Source organism: Ictidomys tridecemlineatus, chromosome 10 (assembly GCF_052094955.1).
Source record: "Ictidomys tridecemlineatus isolate mIctTri1 chromosome 10, mIctTri1.hap1, whole genome shotgun sequence".
Classification (NCBI taxonomy): Eukaryota; Metazoa; Chordata; class Mammalia; order Rodentia; family Sciuridae; genus Ictidomys; species Ictidomys tridecemlineatus.
Window position 1 is genome coordinate 71,760,800 of NC_135486.1, and position 6,045 is coordinate 71,766,844.

General features: G+C 39.7%; 1 non-coding gene across 1 annotated transcript; it reads left to right on the forward strand.

Moving 5' to 3' along the window:
- Window positions 1-5,576: 5,576 nt before the first annotated feature.
- Trnaa-agc (transfer RNA alanine (anticodon AGC)) lies at window positions 5,577-5,648 on the forward strand. Its single transcript has one exon. It is a non-coding gene; the product is annotated as a tRNA-Ala (tRNA).
- Window positions 5,649-6,045: the final 397 nt, after the last annotated feature.

A 6,045-nucleotide genomic window follows, 5' to 3' on the forward strand; every position in this document is an offset into this window, starting at 1 on the left:
GTCTCATTGCCTATCACGCCTGTCTCAGCTCTTGCTGAGGTCCACTGGCGCAACCTCCACAGATCTTCTCTATTTCCAATGCACCTTATTAGTCACTGCTCCTGTCACCTTCCCCTGTCACCACCATACTTCCTGTCCCCTTGGGCATGCTATGGTCAGACAGCATTTGGAATGTCCCTCAGTGGCTCATGCGTAGAAGACTTGGTCTCCCATGCAGCAATGTCCAGGCTTTTGGGAAGTGACCGGCTCACAGGGGCTCTTATCTCATCAATGGAGGGATTCATAGTTAAATAGATGAGTGGGAAGTGGTGACAACTGTAGGAGGTGGGACCTAGTTGGAGGGAATGTGTCCTAGGGGACTGTGTCTTGTCCCCATCCCACTCCTTTTTCTCCTTCCCATGAGGTCAGTACCTTTCATCATGATGTTCTGCCTCACCTCAGGCCAAAGCAGTGCCGTTCAGCCAACCATAGACTGAAACCTTTGAAATCGTGAGCCAAAATAAATCTTTTCTCCTTTAGGTTGTTTTTCCTGGGTATTTGGTCACAGCAATGAAAAGCTAACACAGTGCTCCTCCTAAAACAAGGTGCTTGGTCTGAATACCCTGTAGGTGTAAGCTGATTCCTAAAGTGTATCCTTCCTCTGGGTCCACTTTTTGCTGTATTAAATTGACAACATTCTTCTCTTTTTTTTCTGTTTATTTGCTTATTTTTAATTGCTTCATTACAGTTATATATAAAAGCAGAATGCACTGGGATAGATTCATACGTGTGTGCACACAGCATTGTCTGGTCAGTCTCACTCCCTGGTTCTTCCCCTTTCCCTCCCCTCCTGCCTCCCCCTTGACAACCTCCTTTTCACATGACAGTTAACAGCAAAGAAACTCTTTATTAACAAATCTGTGCCTCTTGGACAGTTACTGAAAATCATTCTGCTTTGTAATTCTCCTTTCCTTCAAGGGCACTTTTTTCTGGTTGTCTGAGTCCCTGCAAGAATGGCACAGGTTCCTGAAGTGGGGCTCTGGCACTTGACCATTGCGGTGGATTGGACCCCATAATAGAGACAATGAGAGGAGACAAGACAGAAGGCAGGTTTGACCTGAAATGTCCTTCATGGCTTAGTCCCCAGCTTGGTACTACAGGCCTGGAAGAGGCCTTCCTGCCACCGAGGGCTGCCCTGAGAGGGGTAGTGAAGTGCAGGTCTTCCTCTTTCTCTCTTTTGCTTGCTGGTGCCATGAGGTAAGCAGCTCCCTACCTTGATGTGCTGCCTCACCACAAGCCCAAAAGCAAAGGAGCCAACAGATCACGAAATGAAACCTCCCAAACTGTGAGCCAAGATAAACCTTTTCTCTTGATAAGTTGATTAACTCAGGTATTTCTTATAGTAACAAAAAGCTGATTATCACACAGTGATTTTTAGGGACAGAAACACACTTACTTTAAAAGTCTATTGTAAGGAGCTTAAGAAAAAAAGTAATAGAACAACAAAGATAAAGTAAACCCAGTGGTAGTACTTCAAGACACGAAAGAAGTACATTTGACTTGTTGTTCCAGATAATTCAAGTACCTCACACAGATTAATATCTCTTATCCTACAGTTCTATTTTAAAATCAATTTTATGACAATTTTAGACAAACAGTGGGTGTTAGAGAGTTATCCCAGGAAAGAGACACTAAAGAAATTATAACTAAATGTTAATGACAACTAACTTACAAATAGCATTTTTCTCATTGTTTACACTTAATTTTAAACTTTGTTGATTGAACATGTGTTATCTTTGTAATGGAAAAAAATTTAATTTGAACATTGAGATGGCCTCTTTTATCCATTCTCTTTTAAACTGGTCCATGTGTTAGAGACAGCATATGTCAGTGTGTAGAAAACTCCTGAGCATTATCAGAGAAAGCTCTCAGAAGAAACACACTTCTGAAAATTATTTCACTCTGCAGTTTAAAAAAACACTTCCCTTTCCCTTTGCTGAAAAATAATCATTGAAATAAGGCTAATGGTCTCAAGAATCGCTCCTACACTTAGCCAGATAAAAATATTTGAGACACTTATTGAAAAAATATTTGGATCCTGTCTTAAAATAGTTTCTTTACAAATAAAAAAGTCTGAAATGTGTTTGGATCCACATTCAAATAATTGCAAAAGCATCTTCAATTGTTCAGCTTGCTAAAGGAAAATATTCAGTATTTGAAGAAAGCTTATTGCAGGAACTCATGAGATCGTCCTAACCTACACCAAATTTCTCAAAGTGAGAGGCATGCCATAAAATGTATATTGTTTTCAATTTGAGACTGAGGTTACAGCGAGCAATGTGGCAAGCAGATTCCTGGACCCCCAGGTCAGCAGAAGTCACGCCCAGCTGCAGAGCCAGCCTGCATCTATCTTGCCATTGGCCTTCCTGTGGCCTCACTCTCTCTGCTACTTCTGTTGAATGGTAATGGAGGGAAAACAGCTTTCCAGACCTGGGAAAGCATGTCTTATTTTCCTTATCCATCAGGGATTTTAACCAAATCTCTTTCAACACCCCCACCAGATACCAAATTCCAAGGTTCTTATGTTGCACCATCTATTCTGGAGTTGCCCACAGACACACATGATAAGAATCTTTCATTAAAACTCAGGAATGAAGAATCAGTGTTTATGAAATTATGTCGTTTTTATCTTTGGCATTTTAAACTTGTTTAATAATGATCTTTCTGTTTCCCTGACTTCAGTCCATGCAGAAGAGGGATCATGTTCTTTTGGATTTTTGAGGCATCTTTACAACTACTCTCTCTCTCTTTTATTCATCCATATCTTATATTCCTTAGACTATTTCTTTTGTTTTTATTCTTTGTTTTCTGTATTTGCTTTACATATTTTCTCTTTTTGTGGTTCCTTCTTGTGGTTTTGTGAAATTACTTGTCTCTCAAATTTAATAAACATTATAAAACTACTAGCATTTTTGGTTTTTAAAACAGACATTATTTTTCATAGCACAATATTATTCTCCCTATGAATTTGGAGGATTGGTACCAACTCTTGTTGTGTTAACATTTTCATTGCTGTCAGCAAAATACCTGACCACAACAACTTAGAGGAGGAAAAGTTTAGTTTGAGCTCATAGTTTCAGTGGTTCAATTCATATCTGGCTGACTGCATTGCTCTAGCCTGAGGCGAGGTATAATATCATGGTGGAGTGAGTGGTAGGGGAAAGCAGCTCAGCTCATGTCATCCAAGAAGGAGAGAGAAAGGTGGGAGGGGACTGGGGACAGAAAGAGAGAGAGAGAGACTATGGACAAAAGGCAAGCTTAACTTAGTGACCTATTTCTTCCAGCCAAACGTTACCTGCCCACAGTTATCACCCAATATGATAGTCCTTTCAAATTAGTAATCCATCAAATTAATCAATCTATTGATTAAGTTTCAGCTCTCATAATCTAATCTTGAAATTTTGGGGGATACCTCTAATCCAAACCATAACACATACCCATTCAATTAAGTGGCCATTCTGACCTGGTGAATTCCTTGCTTATGTTCCTTCCCAGACACTAAATGTTCCTGTTGCTGTATTTCCCCTTATTTTACTGAAGACCTGATATTTACATTATTAAAATGCGGCTTGGAGAAAGCTTCTGAATTTTTACATTATTTTATTTATATGGTAAAATCAAGACATAGCACAGGATAAAGTGGCATGGGTAGCCCTGGGTTTGGGAAACATCTTCCCCTTCCTGTTCCCCTTTCTCTCTGCCATTACACATCTAGAGAATTATTAGGCCATCACGACAGGTTTGCAAAACCTGAAGGTCCACCTGTTAGAGTATCAGAAATGTGGGCATGGCTGACAGGGGTTGTCTGAACACCTTGTAGGTGCCATGGGAGAAGTGGCTTGAGCTAAAATATCTTAGGTCCATAGTAAATATAGAGTAGCAATATATAGATTAATTTTATCAAGAAAACAGAGCAACTAAGATTTCATCTCCCTTCCGTCAGAGTGGCAACTATTATGAAGACAAACAACAAGTGTTGGTGAGGGTGTGGGAAAAATGGTACACTCATACACTGCTGGTGGGACTTCAAATTGGTGCAGCCCATATGAAAAGCAGTATGGAGATTCCTTGGAAAATTGGGAATGGAATCACCATTTGACCCATCTATCCCTCTCCTCTGTCTATACCCAAAGGACTTAAAAATAGCATGCTACAGGGACACAGCCACATCAATGTTTACAGCAGCACAATTAACAATAGCTAAACTGTGGAACCAACCTAGATGCCCTTCAGTAGATGAATGAATAAAAAAAAAGTGGCATATATACACAATGGAGTATTACTCAGCAATAAAAGAGAATAAAATCATGGCATTTGCAAATAAATGGATAGAGTTGGAGAAGATTATGCTAAGTGAAGTTAGCCAATCCCCCCCCACACACAAAAAAGTGCCAAATGTTTTCTCTGATATAAGGAGACAGACTCACAGTGGGGTAGGGAAGGGGAGCATGGGATAGGGCAGAGGGTTGGGAAGGGAAGAGAGGGGTCAGGGGGTTAGCAGTGATGGTGGAATGTGATAGAAATTATTATCCAAAGTATATGTATTAAGACTATATACAACCAGAGATATGAAAAATTGTGCTCTATATGTATAATATGAATTGTAATGCATTCCACTGTCATTTATTTAAAAAAACAATAAGAAGAAAACAGCAAAATATCCTAAAATTCAGAAGTCACACTTTCCTAGAATAATCTAGAATTCATAGGAAAAAAATTCTCAGGAATAGAATTGGTGGAACTAGTAAGGGATGAATGTGGATTTGAATGTGATAAAAATAGTGAAAGTTTAATGAAGAACATGTTCCTCTGGATTTTTCTTTTAAAGAACAAGTTCTCACCTCTTACCTGCCAAGAAAATGTCCTCATGTTTAGGAGTTCAATGATCACTTTGGTTTTCAAACTTGAAATTGGGCATGTGCTCCTTCTGATTTATATTTGATGACTAGCATCATGACCACCTTGAAAAAGAAAAAAAAAAGACTATTTATTTTTTTGAGATAGAATGTCACTAAGGTGCTGAGGGCCTTGCTAAGTTGCTGAGGCTGACCTTAAACTTGCAATATTTCTTCCTCAGCCTCCAGAGTCACTTGGATTATAGCCATGTGTCATGGGGTCCAGTTTAAAAAAAAAAGAATTTAAAAACAAGCATAAGACCCCCTACTCCATGGAACGTCATTGCTTCAGAGAGTAATCGGATAGCAAAGGCAGCTCTTTTTTGGTGAATTCACCACTCACATTTTAATGGCAACTATAAAGCATTTCTTTTTCATAATTGACATGTATGTATTATCCTCAGTTGGTACTGACTGCCTGGGGGATTTCAAAATCCCTGGTGATTTCCCTGCTTGAAATGCAAATTTCTGGAGCTGTTGTAACAGCGGACACTTGTGGCTTATTTGGGGCTAAACCACAATGGATCAGCAACCTATCTGTCAATCAGGTACTAAAAATTTACTTTATGGCTCTAAAAAGGTCAGCTGTCTCTGCCTCTTTACCAACTGAGGTCAATTACTACTGAAAGCTCTCCAGAGAGGGTGGGTGTGGCTCAGTGGTAGAGCATTTGCCTAGCATGCATGAAGCCCTGGGTTCCATCCCCAGCACACACACACACACACACACACACACACACACACACAAACAAACAAACAAAGCTAATTACAGAATGGCTTCTTTTTCAACCTTTTTAGCCTATCAAAAATACTATCAATATGTTGGTCAATTTGTGCTTTTTGTCTGTCTCTATTACACAAACTGTTTCCAAAATACATTGCCTGCTGCAGGCATCTTGTGTTTCTGAATTTGACATTTTTCTTAACCATCCCCTGCATCCTCTTTCATTCCCCAAAGAAGGTTAGGATTCTGAGTTCTCAGAGTTTACAGCTTCACGGCAGTTTAGAGAAAAGGGGTGGGTGGGGGAGAGTGCCTCTGGGGAATTCTAATGCTCACACTCAATCTTGAATTGAGAGTGGTTGCCGGGGAAACAAAACCTTTAAAAAAAAATCT